The sequence below is a fragment of the Phacochoerus africanus genome, chromosome X (assembly GCF_016906955.1).
Source record: "Phacochoerus africanus isolate WHEZ1 chromosome X, ROS_Pafr_v1, whole genome shotgun sequence".
NCBI classification, from domain to species: Eukaryota; Metazoa; Chordata; class Mammalia; order Artiodactyla; family Suidae; genus Phacochoerus; species Phacochoerus africanus.
In genome coordinates, this window is record NC_062560.1 from 63,565,565 (window position 1) to 63,584,895 (window position 19,331).

At 36.7% G+C, this 19,331-nt stretch overlaps 1 long non-coding RNA gene across 2 annotated transcripts in view; it reads right to left on the minus strand.

Annotated features, from left to right (window-relative positions):
• Nucleotides 1-4,590: 4,590 nt before the first annotated feature.
• The window catches only part of LOC125118805 (uncharacterized), a 28,204-nt gene continuing 13,463 nt past the window's right edge, over nt 4,591-19,331 (minus strand). The window contains exons 2-8 of one of the 2 annotated variants that reach the window (XR_007132896.1): nt 18,271-18,359; nt 15,815-15,950; nt 13,448-13,656; nt 12,764-13,092; nt 12,242-12,371; nt 9,750-11,251; nt 4,591-4,948 (exon numbers count right to left, since the gene is read on the minus strand). This is a non-coding gene — a long non-coding RNA (uncharacterized LOC125118805). The remainder of the gene's footprint in view (nt 4,949-9,749; nt 11,252-12,241; nt 12,372-12,763; nt 13,093-13,447; nt 13,657-15,814; nt 15,951-18,270; nt 18,360-19,331) is intronic. The other variant, XR_007132897.1, reaches the window with a different exon arrangement.

The window sequence follows — 19,331 nt, forward strand, 5'->3', positions numbered from 1 at the left end:
TGTCACTTTTACAATAGTTTTTTTCCTTTTAGATCTATATATACTGGCTTATTTAAGTGATTGCTATCCAATTGTAATTTCCTCCATCCTATTCCTTCTTATTTTTTTTTAATTTAGAGCAGCCCCTTCAGTATTTCTTTAAGAATGGGCTTAATATTGCTGTACTCTCTTAATTTTTGTTTTTTGAAGAAATTCTTTATTTCTCCTTGTATTTTAAATGAGATTCTTGCTGAGTAGAGTATTCTAGGCTGCACATTTTTCCCTGTTAGAACTTTGAATATATCTTGCCACTCTCTGTAGAGAAATCAGCTGATAGCCTTATGGGGAGTTCCCTTATAATTAAGTCTTTGTTTTTCTTTTGCTGCCTTTAGAATCCTCTTTATCTTTTGCCATTTTTATCATAATATGTCTTGGTGTGGGCCTGTTTGCTTTCAATTTGTTTGAGGTCCTCTGTGCTTCTTGTATCTTGATATCTATTTCCTTCAGATTTGGAAGTTTTCAGCCATAATATCTTCAAATATATTTTTAATCCCCTTTTCTCTTTCTTCTCGCTCTGGAATCCCTATTGGGCACAGATTGGCCCATTTTATATTATCCCATAGATCTCTTATATTGCTTTCTTTTTTCATTTGGTTTTCTGTCTGCTGTCCTGATTGGGTGATTTCCATTATTCTATCTTCCAAGTCACTAATTCATTCCTCTGCAATATTCACTCTCCTCTTCAACGACTTTAACTCAGCCTGCATCTCTACAAATCAATTTTCTCATTTTTCTTGGCTCCTTGTATTTTCAAGTTCCTTTCTAAAGTAATCTGCATTATTGTTCATATTTGCTCTTAATTCCTTCAGTATTTTCACTATCTCCTTTTTGAACTCAATCTCTTTTAGACTGCAGAGGTTTGTTTCATTATTTCCTCCTTCAGGTGAACTCCCCTGAGAGCATTTTAGTTTTTTCCCATTCTATATATTCTTGTCTTGCCTTTTTGCGCTGACTGAGATGGCTAGTAAAATTTTCATGAGGACTGATCTGAAACAACATCATTGCCATCAATTGTTTTTAAGAGTGATAAAATGAGTTAAAATATCCTTTATAATTGCCTTCATTCCATCCATTTCTGGGGACCTTTTTTCTTTATGCAGATTCAATGTTCTGCCTGGTATTCCATCCCTTCTTCCTGAAAAAATATTCCTTTAATATTTTTTGTAAAAACATATTTTAGTGCAGTTTTGTGGTAGTGGATTTTGTTCAAACTGTTTTAGTTTTCACTATCACTTTTGAAATACAGTTTTAACATGTAGAAAAGTCTGGCCTTTTTTTCTTTTGGTGCTTTAGATATTCTACTCTATTGTTTCCTGGCTCGGATATCTGAAAAGTCTGCTATAATTCTTTTGTTCTTCTGTATACAATGTCACTTTGTTTCTGAATGTCTCCAAATATTCTCTTAACATTTGGTTTTCACAATTTGAATATCATTTGTCTATATAGTTTTAAAATCCTCTTTGGGTTGGGGCAGTTGTTTGTTTTTAGTTTTTTGGTTCTGTGGGTTAGTGTATTTAGTTCTTTAGGGGAAAAAATTAACCACATGTTAAACTGTTTTACTTTGTTCCACAACTCATGGGTGCAAGTTTCTGTTGGTTTTGCTGTTGTTGTTACATTTCCATTTTCTGTTTCAGTTTCTATAAATTTTTACTTACCTATATTCAGGTTCACCGAATTTCTTTCTTTTTGCCTGTGTCTTATCTACTGATGAGCTCATAAAAGGCCTTCTTCACCTGTTCCCACATTTTTTCTAGCATTATTAGAAACATTCTAGTAGTTTCCTACTGTCTCCTAAAATTCTCCTTTTGCTCATGCCATCTGCTTTCTACCAAACCCTTTAATTATAAATTATAATTGTAATATTATAGTTTATTTTATTTAGTTATAAATTTAATTATATTATTAATTATAGTAATTTTTAGATTATGGGTAATCTCTCAGTCAAATTCTGTTAAGAAATTTGTCTCAAGTTGTTTCTCCTGCTTTTTTTTTAATCTTAAGTTGGGAGTTTCCATTGCAGCTCAGAGGTAAAAAACCCAACTAGGATCCATGAGGACACAGGTTTGATCTCTGGCCTCGTTCAGTGGGTTAAGTATCCGGCAGAGGTTGCAGACATGGCTTGGATCTGGTGTTGCTGTAGCTGTGGTGTAGGCCAGCAGCTTCAACTCTGATTTGACCTCTTACCTGGACTTCCATATGGTGCAGATGTGGCCTTAAAAAGAGAAAAAAAAAATTTAATTTAAAAAAGGATTGTGCAGATGCATCCAGTTTTTTCTAGTTATAGGAAAAAGAGGCTACTCTAAGAATGAAAATCAATTCAGTGGTTTAGAGAAACATTATTTCTTCCTTGCATGACAGTTTCAGTGTAAAAAGTTCAGGTGAGAAGGGCAATTATGTTTCTTTTCATTCAGGGACATGGTTTCTTTCCAAGTCATTGTACTTCCATCTTATAAAGAATGATTTGTCATTTGTAATGTTGAAGGTAGATTAGCCACTATGTTTAGGTTGTAGCTGGTGGATGGGGGATAAGAAATTGGAGAGGTGATCAAGCTCTAAGCCAGGCCCATAAATGCCACCCATCACTTCCACTCACCTTCTGCTGGTTATAATCATCTGGCAACACAAAACTGCAAAGGAGACTGGGAATCATGGTCTACCTGGGCAGTCACGTTTTTAAAAGGGGATTAGGAGTTCCCGTTGTGGCTCAGTGGTTAATGAATCCAACTAGGAACCATGAGGTTGCAGGTTCAATCCCTGGTCTCACTCAGTGGGGTAAGGATCTGGCGTTGGTGAGCTGTGGTGTAGGTCGCAGACGTGGTTTGGATCCAGTGTTGCTGTGGCTGTGGCAAAGGTCAGTGCCTACAGCTCCGATTAGACCCCTAGGCCTGAGAACCTCCATATGCCATGGATGAGGCCCTAGAAAAGACAAAAAATAAATAAAAGGGGAGATTCTATTTTGGTGGACAACTAGCAGTCTCTAGAGTCTAGGTTTAGCAGGAATAAGTGCCAGGATTAATTAATACTATCTGTCATGGATTGGGAGAAAGAAACTGTGATGTATTAGCTGTTCTTGATTTATGCATGGAATGTCATGTTTTCTTTCCTAGAGGGTTTTTAAGTTTAAGTCTTAATTCAAATGTATTTGTTGAGCATCTCCTATGGGCAAGGCATTATTGTTAGTTTCTGTGCAGGTACAAAAATAAAACAGTCCCTGCTTTATCAAATATTGAAGAATCAGAGACTAAACTCTAGGTAATAGATTATCAGACATAAACTACTAAGAGAGAATACAGGTTTGAGAAGTAAGGCTTTCTTATACCTTGGAAATCACAATACACAGCCCTATTTATATACAAGTCTAGCTTTATGAAAGGGAGAATTCGATATTTTAGAGATTATCAGGAAATGGACAAAAAGCACTTGGCAGGAGATAACAGCTGCAAACATTAAGGTAAAAAAAGGAACAGAACATAAGCAAGGGTTATAGAATGAAGCAAGCAAATAGTTATCTGGTTAATCACTCTGTCAAGTAATGTGCGAACTCTTCTCCACCAAATTAACATCTGCTTTGGGACTCTAGGATATGACAGCTCCTGCTTGGTAATGGGGCCATTTTGTGCCTTGCTATCCTAAACCTTTGTGCTTCTTCTGTGCCTTCCATTACAAATTTATTTCCTCTAACACTGGCCATTATTCCACCATGTCTTACTGCAAAAAAGGACAGGTTAAAAAAAAAAAAAAACCTGATAGTGCATAGGGAGTGTCATTGCAAAGAGGGAGCTGAGCAGTCTCCAGCACAATTAAGAATGGCTTAAGATGCCAACAAACAAACAAATGAGTAGAAACTCTCGCCTATAAACACTGCATTGGGTCATATGCACAACCTAACATTTGGGTATTTAACCACTCAAAATTCTAGGAATATCAAAGACCCCTTTACCTACTCAGGGATCGGACCCATTACCTTCTACAGTGATTACCTTTCTGAAAAAATCCTACTTCCCACCATCTTAAAAATATTTTTATGCTCTATTCCTACCCAACCTCCATTCTTCAACAGTTTTTTGCATCTCACCTTTTTTAAATGGGGTTTGTGCTTCTCAGTACTCCCGACCAAAGCAACTGAAGTGAGGGGGGAAAATGAGACCTCTCAAATCATTTCCCCAAGCTGGATGACTCAGATATTAAAAAAAAAAATGAGGTAACTAACGTGGTTAGGAAGGGACAATGAGGTAGAATATGTTACATCAAAATACTAAGTTTTCAGAGTTTCCATCGTGGTGCAGCAGAAACGAATCCAACTAGGAAACATGAGGTTTCAGGTTCGATCCCTGCCCTTGCTCAGTGGTTTAAGGATCTGGCATTGCCGTGAGCTGTGGTGTAGGTCACAGATGAGGCTCAGATCCTGTGTTGCTGTGGCTGTGGCATAGGCTGGCAGCTGTTGCTCTGACTTGACCCCTAGCCTGGGAACCTCCATGTGCCTCAGGTGCAGCTGTAAAAAGCAAAAGCAAAACAAAAACAAAAACAAACAAAAAAAACCAAAATACCATGTTTTCAAAAAACAGTATTTTATTTGACATTAAACAACAAACTCTTCAATTTGTCTCAGTTGTGGCACATAGACAAGTTTACATTGATTTTTGGTGGTCATCCATGTTGAACAAAATTTTTCAATCTTCAAAACAACCAAGGCTCAGAGATTCTGTGTTTCACATCAGTTCACAAGTCCAGTGTCTTGCATTCACTGGAGTATTTTGGCATAGATTCCCTTTGAGGTAGGTAAAAGAGTAGAGGTGAAGCCATTCCTTTTTAAAAAAAGATTTGTTCACAACTTCATTTATGCTACAAAAATCGGATGATAGCATGTTCTTTCTTGTTTATCAGTAGTGGTAGTCTTGGATGCCAGAAACTGTGAAAGGAAGGCTTTTAGTTACTTTCTCCTTTTCACTTTCCAATAATGCACCCCCACCCCCACCTCAAGAAAGAGGAATAATTGCATCCAGCTGATATCATATATTAAACATTATTATTTTTTTATTAAACATTATTAACATGTCAGAAAATCCTCTTCAACTTTGCTCCCTTCAGCAACTATCCTTCGCCATTCATCTATTTCCTTCTCCATCACAGATGTTACTGTTGGCTTGCCATGTAAACTAAAGTTTGGATGCTTTGAAATATGTATGAAATATGTATGACTTACAGTAAACAAAAAAGCCCTCTTCTTTTGCAATGAATTTCGGCTTTAGCTTAAGAGTACATTGATTTAATTAATCAACTTCATAACATCTAGCACAAGGCTTAATTGACAGCCATTAACAAAAAATGTTTCTCAAAAACGTATAGAAATGAGGGGGAACAAAGGAATTTGTCCTCATCTTAATAGTGACCAGTTACTGGAGTTGCATTTAAACTAAAGATGCAATCCCCCAAGTTAGATCTGGAGGTAGTAGTACTTTTAAGACCAATCCAGAACAAAGGCAGGTTGCCCATCGAACTAGGTCTGACCTTTTCTTTCACTCTTCCTCCTATCCCACCCTCTCTGAGTGATTTAAAAATAGAAAAGGCCAAAGCCCATTTGGGTCAAAATTTAGACTTTTTTTGGTGGGGGTATTTCTTCTCTCCAATTTTTTTCCAATTACTTCCAATTTTTATTATTCCTAAAACTTAAGAATAAAATTGTTATTTTCATTCTCTGCACTATTCTGTTACAAATAATAAGTCCTTTCTTAAGCAGGTTTTGATGGTGAGAAGGAAGATTTCTAAGTGTAAGTTGAGAAGCTACTGCAAAACCAAAACATCTCCATACTTGTTATGTACTTTTGGGGGATTGTCTTTTAAAAATATATTTGCCATAATATAAAAGGTGAACTGAGAATCATCAAAACTGGTAAATGTGTTTCAAAACCAGTTGTGGCTTGAATATGAATGGTTCCCAAAAGCTGGTACCAATGAGACTAGAGTTAGGGAATCAATTGTTTCTCATCTCTCCTGCCCACCAAAGTTCACGGCCATTTTTCATTAAGGATGGACTAGGAAAAATGAAGTACTATTGTTAAGGAAGGAGCAAGTGCAATAGAAATCCCTACTTATTGTAGTGGCCAGAGTAGCAGAGGAAATATGGAGCAAGAATCAAGCTACACAATGTTATTGAGGAACTAAGCCTTGCCCCTAACCAGAAAACTGGCCAAAAGGCAAGTTTTTTAAGTTCTAAGTTCTCTTGGAAGACATTCATTTTTTCATGTCTCTGGGACCAACTAAGAAACTAGCCAAGAAAGCTTACACACAGTAGGCACTCAAATATACTGGCAGAATGAACAAATAAATGAAAATATGAATAAACAGTAACCTCTCCTCTTGTATTTCAGTTTCCAAGCCAAGCAAGTATCTTTCAGTCAAGATCTTTTGTTTTCTGTCTAGGAGTATCACACAATGCCTTGAAATAGACATTTCTGTTTCATGAAGAGTTTCACTCCATTTCTTATTGTTGTTTTTAATTACATCTCCAAGACTAAGTGCTTTTGTGCCACATCTATTTAATTTAGCATCATCTTCTTCAGTGTTTACATGAATGAGTAAACACAAAGGTCTCTTATTCCTACGCTACCACACATGCCAAGTAGAAGGTGTCTACTTAACCATTCCATTTCAGTTTCTTAATATCATGGCTGCTCAATGAAGTTTTTCAACTAATGAAAGAACTTCAGTCTCTTATTAAATTTGTTCTTATGTTTCCTCTATAAGCTACTGAAATTATATTTTGATCTAGATCTTGAAAATCTTCATTCTTGGTACTTAAGAACAGTACTTCACTCAAGTGACTAGTTTTTTTTTACAAAATATGAAAAATCTAGGAAGTTTTTATTATTTTTTTTTGTTTTAGTTTTTAGTTAAGTGGCTTCCTGACTCTATGGCAGACCAATGAGCAAAAAAAAAAAAAAAACACTTTTAGAACTAGTTGTTTCATCTTGATTTTCATCATAAACCATTTAACCATAATAAAAGCAGAATGTTAAAGAATTAAAGGACAAACCATGAGCTCTTTTATCAATCTTCTGGCTTCAATCTATGTCAATGACCAAGTGACACTGGGACTTTCCAGATCTAGGAAAAATGTCATTTTACATTGACAGAATCATATCTTTTTTTCCCTATTTTTTCAATTTCCAAGGCAAGTCAATAGGTTTTTTTGGATCAGATCTAATCAACAAATTCATCCAGAGGCACTCAAATATTTCCAGAAATCAAAGACATTTCTGAATTTTCAGCCATGATTTGTTATCTACCTAATGCCCTTTAGACTAGGCCCCTTTCATTTCTGTTATGCTCAGGACCTAGAACAATGTATTCCACATAAAAGATACTGTTTATCAAATTAATCTAAAAGCAACCTGAGCCATTAATTTTTACTCCTTTAATGCCATGTCAGGGTGGATCTCATTCACCTCCATCTTTAGAATTTAAAAACAAGCACAACATCTTGCTTAAAGAAAAAAATCCCATCTCGTCAATCAGGCCAAGGAGCAAGTAGCCTTCTGGTCTGGATTTTCTTTCCACCTAGCTCAGCATTCAGAAGCACACTGCCTTGCACAATTCCATTTTTCCTATGTTTTTGCCATCAAATAATCTTGGCAGTGATTAAGTAACTAACTTTCAGTCTAGATTCCCACACCTATTACCTCATTTCCTCCAGGGAACATCAGATAAGGATATCATTTTCATATCCTAGAGCATGTGCAGTTCTGAGCCTCATAGAAAGTAACTGGTAATCATTCATTGAGCCAACAGTTAATTCCTAATATTTGTATAGATCAATAGGCTTTGTAAATTTACACACAGATCTCTGTTGCAGGTTCAGTGATAATGACAATGAATTTAGCATCCCCACTTGCTATCTCTGGGGATAAGAAAAGAGTAACTAATCAATGTTCATTCAGCAGAAATGTATGCCAGTTTAAGACTTACAAATTGATTTTACACATTACATTCTGCTACCTAGAACACAATAAAACAATGGATTATCTTCACAGCCCTGATTCAGGAGACTGGCACATAATAGAAAATTATTATTTAGTCTTTCATTCATCAGGCATTTAATCCTTTAAATATCATATTCAAAGTGTTCAAGAGTAAAAAATCCTTCCTCAATTTTTTTTCTCTTTTTCATAGTATAACTATGATGCAATTTTGTAAACTAGTACAGGCACACCAAATAAGAAGATCAATAGTTATATTTACATGGTGCTTTAGAGTTCACAAAATGCTAACATATGTATTACTTTATTCTCAGCTACAGGCACAATAAAATGATAAATGTGTGCATATCTTTCATGCCTGTAACAGTGAGTTCACATAGTAGGCAATTGATATGAATAATTAATTCACTTAAGTATTTAAACAGTTTGTATAAATATTTATACAACTTTTCTCATAGTGGGTTACGTACACAATGAGAATTTTGTAGAGATAATGCCTGCCTCACATAAGTTTTATTCACATCGAAAACATCTAATGTCTTATATTTATGAAGCATTTTATAGTTTAGAAAACTCAATCTCATTCATTACATTTTCCTGTTACCTGGGAAAACATCCTGGTAATAATTTAATCTGACCTCACTGGTAAAGTCTCGATTGACTAAAATAAGCAATATCTAATTCTTATACCTCTGTAGTGTAAGACATAAACCTCCCTCTTATTACTTGGGAGTATTATCTTAGATTTCATAGTACCTGAAATAATAGCTGGCACATATAAGGCAATTAATATTTATTTATTCATTCATAAACATATATAGCCCATTGGTACTTATATGGTGCTTTAGTTTACAAAGCACTTTAATATGTACTGCCTATGTAAAAATTTTAATTCTGTAATGAGAACTTGTTTTTTCCTTTGACATCTGTAATGCCTAGAATGTTATCTGGCACATTATAAGTGTTCACAATTATCTTAAATCCCTCAGGTTTTTGTAGCCACAGTGCCTAACACTGTATATACATTGCTTGGCTTGTATATACTATGTAATCAGAGTTCATTTACCAGTCTTTAAGTGCTTTATAGTTTACAAAGCACATTTACATACTTTTCTTCGGATCACCTAGATATGATCATAAGTAATCATTAATTATATCCTTAGTGCCTAATACAGGGACAGGCACAGAGAAGGAATTAATTTCAGCACACAGTCCCTGGCAATTACATCAGGGGTAATAAACTATGGCCCACAGACCAAATTCACTTGTTTTTTAAAGCAGGAAACCATATGGCCCTCAAGATTTACCTTCTGATCTTTTACAGAAAGCATATGATGACCCCTGATTTACATAGTACTTCACAACTGACAGTACATTTCCAAATCTTTGCTGTGCACAAATGCCAATATGTTATTAATGAGAATGCTTTGTTTTTTTCTGTGTTTTACAAAGGTTTCACATATATTTTCATTTAAATTATTTTCCCTCATGGTAAGAGGAAAGAAATGAAGGAAAGTATTAAACCTGCTAAATACGCCTAAGTTCTTTCAACTTTAAGCCTAGAGGTGGGTATTAAAACCAGGCACAAGGTTAGTGCAGTTTGCCAAATTATTAGGCCACTACTATGAGCAGGGAGTTCAGGCTATCTCCTTGGGACCTCCCTCACTCTGTCCCAGACCCAATTTCCTTTTTCATAACCATCACTAGTACCCAAACCTCAGGAATCCTGCTCACCTAAGCTCAAAGGAGTAAGGTGTTGCTGGCTGATGCTTTTCAGCAGGCTGGTGCATCTGTGTATTTCCTGTCTAATTCTTCTCATTGGCCTGGAGCATCTCTTCATATTTTCTCTAGATAGCCTGGCACATTTTTCCCCCTCAACAGCATGATACTTTTCTCTTCTCATTAGCCTAGAGTATCTGAGGAAAAGAGAGGACTGAAATATAATGTCACCTATGTGTCTCTCAAGTGGAGTGGAGGTGAAGAGAAATGGAAGTTTAAAAAAACTGGTTTAAGACTGGCCCAGGCATAATACTGTTGATTTGAAGATATGTTTCTTTAACTTTAAGGTAACAGCAACATCAAAAAGAACATCACAAAAGTGGGTTTAAATGGTGGTATAAGAACAGGAAAGGAAGAAGTGAAAATATCCAAGAGTAGGGAGGAGAACAATAGAAAAGAGCTGGGATTTAGGGTTATCATCTTGTAATTTCCCTTGGTCTTGGTGCTTCTATCATTCCCAGAATCTGGGCCATGGACCTTGAGCTGCCCACTTAATTTAGTCTTGAGATATCTGTCTCTCTTGGGCCTTCTGTCCATATACACAGGCTTGAGTCCTAGGTCTTTGGCCTTCAGTTTCACTGAGACTTTAGCCTTCCATCCAACTCCAGTCCAGATCTTGGGCCTTCTATTGGTCTTGGATCATTTCACAGCACAATCTCACAGCATCTCACAGCATGGTCTGGCATAAGGAACAGCTCTGCAATGCTTATTTTGGTAGCTGACACTCTTGCACCTACTGAGAAGGGGTTAGGAAGCCCCTTTGTTACAAACACACAAGAGCACACACACATACATAGAAAATGTGCAAGGAGAGAGAATTGCATGTAATCAAAGGGGAGACATAGACACAAGAAAGGGCCAAAATACTCAAAGGTGAGTAGGAAGTCAAAAGTAGAGAAGAAATAAGAGAACAGAGAGATGAATGTTGAAATGGAAAATCACAAAGCACAAGGAGACACAGAAGCATACAAAGCAGGAAAAAGAGAAAATGGCCCAAGAGAGGCAAAAAGAATATGTGAAAAGAGAAATGTGAGATCAGGAGTAGAAACAGCAAAATGGTAGCCAGTGTTAGACTAGGTGAAATGTCAAACGAACAAGAAGGGGAATGGATAACAGACAATCAGAGTTCACAAAGAGAAAAAGAAGAAAGGTAGGCATAACAAGAAATGAGCAAAGAGCACACAGAATGTGACTCAAGAGACACAAAGTGAACAACAGTGACAGAAGAGCCAGATCTAGGAGACCAAGGAGAATCAATAACAAAATGAAAAAAAGAAACTAGAGAGAGACATCTAAGACGAGACACAGACCGCACACTCAGGTACAAAAAAGGAGACAAAGATGTACTGAGAAGAAGACACAATTTAGAGAAGAAAGACCAAAGATGCGCAAGGAAGAAAGAGACAAGCAAACAAATACACACTTAAGAGTTTAAGATAAGCAAAGGCAGACAATCACTGGAAGAGGGTAAGAAATGGAAGAGACAAAATACAGTGAGGAGCGCAATAGCCACAATAAGCATCACAAACAGAGGACAACAAAAGAAAACAAAAAAAGATCTATTATTAGTGCCAATACTATTTACATTATTACTAATGATAATGATTATAATAACATTAAGCACTACCAACAGAGATACTTTTCTACTTACCAACTCTTAACCTAGGAATTTCTTACCTAGAATCAAAACACACCAACTCTGTGCCACTAGACAGTATCAGTGGTCACTTGGGCTGCGTCAAATGAACTTATGAAACTTCTTAGGTTTTTTTTAACCTACCATGTGAAGCTCTTTCCATATATTATTTTATTTAACCTTCACAAACAGACAAGTCTAATTAGACTCTAAACTGCCAAAGGCTCTTCACCTAATGAGTGGCAGAGGATTTAAACATTCTACTAACTGACTTGTTTCCTAGGTGCCACAGATGAGTGAATATTTTAATAAAGGGCCCTTAGAGAGCACCTAATCAATCCCCTCACTTTGTATCTTCACCCCTTTAGAAAACTGCCTTGATTTTCACACCCTTTACAATTACAATGTCAGCTTCAGGGACTGGATTTTCTTTAATACTAAATCTTAACCACAGATTCTCTCACAAAAGGAGGTAAGAAAGGGACACCCTTTCAGCAAAAAAACAAAACCATTGTTTTGGTTTAATTTTCTATTTGTTTAGGCTTCTAAGGGTGGCAAAAAATCTATGCAGTGAACATGAAGAACAGACAAGGTGAGACTAAATTACTCTGTGACACAACTAGTACACTGACTGTATTACCTTTGTGTTGCTTCAGTGAATCCAGTTGATAACAGGTTACTAGCCATCCTCCCATCTCACATTTTGCTCCCCTTCCAAGTTAGATCACCATACCCCATTCCACACAAACCTCCAACAAAAAGCTATTAGCTCTAAAGTGATTCATACAGGATTACACCACTAACAACTTACTTCATTCTGCTGTTTTAAAATGCCAGACCGCCAGGCATGTTGATCTTCCTTTGGTGTGTTCAAATTTCTTGCTCTACACTGCTTCTTAGAAAGATAACGATTTGGCAAATATGAAGGGAACAATCAGGAGCTACCGAAAAATGAGAAGGAAATCAAGTAAGTGCCATAGAGAAATATTAACCAAGTACTATGCTAAAGTTACAGAAGATTCAAATTAATGAGCTATAAAAATTGTCTCTCCAGAGCTTAGGAAAGTATAAAGTTACCTCTTAGAGCTAAAACTAACACAACTGCTTCATTCAACAGAATAGGAAACTATGGCATAAATAGGAAAATATGTTGCCTAACGACACTCAGTGAGCCACTGGAAACATCACAAACACAGCCTTATTCCTTTAGTTGGGATACTAATGTATACAATACTAATGTGTTGGTACTAATGTATACAAAGCCTTACTACACTGAATGGTTACTTTTATCTTCCAACCTGCATCCCCCTAATCAGCCTCTCTTACCACTGACCTAGAGTATGCAGGGTGCTGATTCTTTAGATCCAGCCTGATGATAGATAACTTTGTTCCATTCCTAGTCAGGTTCACATTCATAGTTATGAGGCTTCTTTCAATTAGCAGGCACAGCATAAAAAGATACAACTGTTTTATCTTCTCAAACAGGTTGTTTTTTTGTTTTGTCCAGTTATCCCAAGGCATCTTGAAGTATATAAATGATTGGTGAAGTTCTCCAACAGGGCCTCAAGGGAGGCTTTGGGGATCAAAGGGTCCAGAATTATGATCTGCTCATGATGAATGTCATGATGAATGTAAGATATGGCAGTTGTTGTCCCTGTTTTCCTAAAAGAAAGAAAACTTGGCTATAAGCCTCTATCACATCCTACAGTCCCACCCTAAACACCCAACTCATGCAGCCTGCTATTCTTTTCACATCATAATTTTCACCCATGTCACACCCAGCTGCTTCCCAGACTAATTAGGAAGCAGGTTTTACCAAAACAGACGTGGTTGACAACAATGAAAACAATCTAAAGGGAAAGCTAAGTGCAATGTATAATTAAAAACAAAATCAAAAGTAAAGCCTATTTGGCTGTGGTGTGGGTTCAATCCCTGGCCTGGGAACTTCCTCATGCCACAGGTGTAGCCAAAAAAATTTAAAGACTACTGATTATATTTTTAGGGACACCTTACCCACCTCAGATGTGTGGTGGTTGTCTTGAGACTTCATCTTCCTATCTGGACCCAGGAAAGAATCTTGGTAGAATCTCCTGACCTAGGGTTGTTGCCCAGTGGTAGTGAGCTTTTCCCCTGGAGGATCCTCATGCCCCATCTCCACCTAAGGATCGTCAAAGGGAATGAGTCACTAACACTGTAAGGCAACAAGCCTATTCTTCTGAGGAAGATCTGGAGAAGAAAGAAAAATAAATAAATAAATTACCAAAATGCAATCAATACACTAGGAAAGTGTCCCAGTGAGTGGCCAGTAGTAAAATTAAACTATGTCTATCCTTTTCTTCAGATGGATTAACAAGTGGAAATTTAGAATTGTGTAGAGTTCTATATTCTGGCTACCAGCCTAGCAACAAATAAATTCTTCTATTCATTCCAGCTCCATTCTCTGTGCTTCCCTTCATCTCGAAGTGCATTTTAGAGCTAAATAATTAGCAAAATACCCACACTGTGCTTTATTCTCCAATCTCCACTGATGAACAATCCTCTAGAGTATAGACTTCTAATGTCCTGGTGTCTTCATAAAATATAGTGGAGGTCAAGAAGTTAAGGGGTTGAGACTAGTAAAAGGAGAAATTAAAGCTTTCTCAACCAAGAGCCATCAAGTCACTTTAGGAAAGTTCCAATGTGGAAAAGGGAACCCTCCTACACTGTTGGTAGGAATGTAAGTTGGTACAACCACTATGGAAAACAGTATGGAAGTTCCTCAGAAAACTAAAAATACAATTACAATATGATCCAGCAATCCCACTCCTGGGCATATATCCAGACAAAACTACAATTCAAAAAGATACATGCACCCCTATGCTTATTGAAGCACTATTCACAATAGCCAAGATATGGAAACAACCTAAATGTCCATCAACAGATGAATGGATTAAGAAGATGTGGTACATATATACAATAGAATACTTCTCAGCCATAAAGAAAGAACAAGATAATAACATTTGCAGCAACATGGGTGGGACTAGAGAGTCTCATACTAAGTGAACTAAGTCAGAAAGACAAATACCACATGATGTCACTTACATGTGGAATCTAAAATACAGCACAAATGAACCTATCAATGAAACAGAAACAGACTCACAGACATAGAGAACAAAGTTGTGGTTGCCAAAGGGAAAAGGTTGGAGGAGGAATGGAGTGGGAGGTTGGGGTTAGTAGATGCAAAGTATTACATATAGAATGGATAAACAATAAGGTCATACTGTATAGCACATGGAACTATATTCAATATCCTTGGATAAACCATAATGGAAAATAATATTAAAAAGAATGTATATATGTATATGACTGAGTCACTCTGATGTACGGCATAAATTTACACAACATTGTAAATCAACAATACTTCAATTAAAAAAAGAAAAAGAAAAAGAAAAGAAAAGCTCCAATGTTGCCCTACTGAGCTTATACTCTGTAAGAGTTCTTCACATTGCCCCAGGCTTCTTTTACAAAGCACTATCTTAAGAACTGAGCAATCTATCTCAACCAATGTGCCTCTCTCTCATCTAGTTTTGCAGCATTCCTCTATTTTAATGTGTATATTAAGTAGTAAGATGCTGGAGAATTGCCAAAGTAAACCTAACTGTTTTCTACTCAATCTACATAGTACATTTCCAGAACAGCTTATATATAAACGAGGCACCACCAGAGTGCCAGGATATTCAGAAAAATCAGGAATGGCAACAGGCATATAAAACCCCAGCTAAGCAAATCTATGCAAAAGGAAAAATAAGGTATGGAAGGATAGGGATCCAATAAATAGCTTAACCAGTCCCTCAGGGCTCCGTTATCTACCCTTTAGCCATTCCATGGTTTTTCAAATGAACAAATCCTCCACTTCTTAAAACAAGGAAATGACAGTGACAATGGAATTAGGCCTGCCAAAACAAGGCTATGAAACAGATCATAACAAATCCTCAGCACTTACCAGTCTGTCCAAGGAAAGTGGAAATAATTTCAAGGCATTAAGTTTGCTCTCTAAGGTTTCTGTTAAGTAGCTATGAGATGTAAAATGAAGTAATTTATTGTTTTGCATCTCTCATCCTTCATTTATGAATGAGGATCAGGTGTGCTTACCCTTACAGATCTCACTCAAGCCTAGCTCTGAGGGACAGATAAAAATAATAGGTCAAACTCATTGTGGAAAGTTAAAATGTATATATATATACATTTGGGCATGTATATATATATGCCCAAAAAGAAAAAAAAAACTGTGTAGGAATTAATGAAAATTGGCTCATGTTTTGTTTTTAAAAGGAGAGCTGCGGGAAGTTAAAGCCCTTAAACCCAAAGAGAATTCATACAACACTGGGCTCCCCAAATAAATTACCTTTTTCTCCAGACAGTCCGCAAACCATCTTTTTAGATTGGTTGGAGCTTATCCAGATTCTCAAAAGGGAAGACCTGATGAATGTGGAACTTCTGAGAGCTGCTTGCAGTCTCAGGGCTCACTTGCTTGGAATATCCTTGAGAATAAAGACAGGGTTCAGTAAGATACCAAAAGTGTTGAGAAAACATCAACTACAATAAAAACAAAACAAAACAAAAAATGAAGCAGCAATAACTTGAAGCATTAGATATTGCTGCCTCTTGTCTCTCCTCTCTAGCCTGTTATCTCCCAAAGGTCCTGTAAGGTCAAGCCTTGGCAGTATCACAGAAGGATTAGGCAAATATAGAAAAAGAACTAAATGAAAGCATGGGGTCAAACCAATAGCCACCTTTAGAGATGACTAAATCTGTGGCCTACTTCTTGAAGAAAATATTTCAAGATGCAAGGTATTACGATTGCCTTGATCATTTATAATAAATAGCTAAATGCCCTTACTATAGGATAGGAGCTCACTGAAGCAGGTCTAAGCCAAGTTTGTAGCTGTGAAAGTAATTTGTATGGTATGTTATGGTGTGGAAAGCACCAGGTATGGCTTCCAGATTCCTGATTATATTATTATATTACATTACAAGGACCTTTATGTCAATATCAAACAAATTATAGTATGTAAAAGATCATTTATTCAACTCTATTCTCTAGATAAGATGTCCAGTAAAGCCTAACTGGTATTTTATGATGTTCTCAATATGAGAACAGGCTTTGAAGTCTTTTGGCAACATCCTTCCCCATCCTTATTTAACCTAAGATTAGTTATTTCATCCCTAAATACAGCCTTCCAGTTAAACATGACAATCCATAACATATTTACTCTGCTCCTTCCTGAAACCCAATTAATGACAGTAAGTGGACACTCCATATACAATCAGATTTACCCAAAGAATTTTTAAATTCACAAATCCAGGCTCAAATTCATCTATATACTGCTTAGTTAAGATACTCAAAAGGAAACAACTATTCCAGTCTCCCCAGATCTTCTCAGACACTCTGAGCAATATTGACTGAGTACGGCTACTTTAGCATCAAAGCCCTCTAGTTTTGTTACATTCAGCAGGTCAGCTAAGTTTCATGCAAATAATTGAGATCCAACTTGAGGTGGATTTTGAAGGACACCAGTGTTAAGTGCTACTTGTCTGTAGCCAAAAATATGGTAGCGGGAAAATCAAGATTTCTTCTACTCGTCTTTAAGACTTGAGGCAGAGGAGGGCATTAGCTCTGTTTAACCATGCACATCAGTACTCTTTGCCCTCCAAGCTTATAAGGTTTAGGGGTAACAGTTCAGATATCAGTTTCCTTCTCTTTAATTTTCCCAGGATGTTAAGAATATTTAACAGCCACCACAGATCAACTTTTAATTCTTCAAGTCACAAATTCCTATCCAGGTGTACATTTGATGACCAGGGCCTAGATACCCTGAAAAGAAATTATTAATGCTTAGTCATAGCATCCCTGGGTTTTAAGATTTTCTATAATTTAGGGAGATGGTTAGAGAAATGTCTAGGTAAGTTGTAGAAAGACAACAGAAAAGCTCAAGGGGAATATGGGAAAAGAAGCACAAAACCAGGGTTGGAAAACTCCCTCCAATCTTATATATTAAGGTTCTATAAGAAGGAAAATCAGAAGAGAAACCTCAATAACCATTTAGAGAAATGCCAAAAAAAAATTAAGTGCTTTCTTTCTTGACTCTTTGAAAATGACAAAATTTTTTAGGGATTGAGGTATTCAAGTCCCTATCATAACTCATCAGCAGTCCCTAGACACTGAAGTTGAGATGGATGGTGATTTGATCCAAGGTCAGAGCCAAGACCAAGGGCTAGGTGTTCTTATTTCCAGTTCAGAACTTTTTCATAATTTTGTCAGCATCTCACTCTTTCTGCCTCCAAACCCATGAAAAAAAAATAGTGATTCACTCCATCTTAAAAAAAAAAAAAACTAGTGCTTCATTAAAATGCATTTGTAAAAAGGAAAAAGCAGTAGAGTAGTGCCTGTAAGCTTTCAGCTTAGAAAGCCCCCCTCCCCCCCCCAGCTGACTGATTAAGGTGCTCTCTAGGCACACCTTGCGTTTTCCCTTTGCCATCACTTTGCATAGAAAAAATGTCTTTTTTTCCACTCTTCTTCCTCTATGCCCCACAAAATTTCTCAAAATTTTTATGGTATTCATCAAATTGCCCAAAGTGATTTGTTCATTTCTGCATCCTCCATGAAATAGCAAATCCCTTGACAGAAACCATGTCTTAGGTTTTACTGTTTATTCTAGTGCCTGGTCCAATAAATATCTGTTGAATTAACAAGAGGATTTTCTCAAATTTGAAGATGCCCACGTTCCCAGAGCATCCCTTTTTGCCACTGCTAGAGACTTTATTTCAAGCAATGAACTGAAATACAACTCCAAGATTCACCTTTGGAGGCTGTTTAGTACAGGCTTCAATTCACCTAAAATTGATCCATCCTTCCTCTTGAGGTGGGGGTACCAGCTCAGAATTCATCCCTTTAAAAAAATTCCAACAAGTAGTTATTGTTGTGTGTTAATAATGAATAATTCGCTTAGATTAGTAGCAATAAAAGATCTCATAAGCATAGACCAGTGTTTCTCAAATTGGGGTGATAAGAACCCTGGGGGTTTGTGGATATATTATCATGGATCCCCAAGTTCTACATAAATTATATAAATTATGTCTTCAACAAAGATAACTTGAAATTGAAAAACATGTTTTCATTTCAAATAACTTTGTCAGTGTTTCTCAAAACACATACTCTTTAGGATCTCAAAAAAAAAATTAAGAGGTGTTGCATCCTGACAAATTTTTCTGTTTGAGAAACAGTGGCAGAGGCCACGTTTCCAAAAAGGCTCAGGACCATTCATTTATTTCCCCCAGTCAGTCAGACAAATAATGTCTTTAGGCATTAGGGGAGAAAAGCTGTGAGAAAATATGGACATGAATTTAAATGGGCAGTTAGAGAAGCCCCACTCATTAATACGATTCTTCTTGCTCCTGCTAGGATACATGGATGTGCACACACACACACAAAATGTTTCAAATTTGATGTTAACATTTTTTTTCAGCTAGACCTTTGTGTTTATTTTACAAACAGGGAGGATAAGCTTTTTATCTTACCAAAGGACCTGTTGAAACAGGCAAAAGGGAAGAGTGTATACCAACTTCATCATGAAGTAGGCAAGGTCATGGTTTTCTTGCAAAGCATACTTTTCTACTGCCCTCTTGCCAAACAAGTTTCACAAATAGCTCAGACTAAGAAGGCATTGCTACTCTCATCTGTCCTTGGGCAGAGGTTAAAAAAGGGTACAAAGATCTAACACATCAGATTTATACCCCCAATCCCTGAAGCTTGAAACACTCAAGCTTAGAACAAATTTAACAATCTGCCAGCCTTGATATATAGCCAAACATAATAGCTAAGTCTTATTGCTAATCGCTTTCCATGCCTCCAAAAGAGGTAA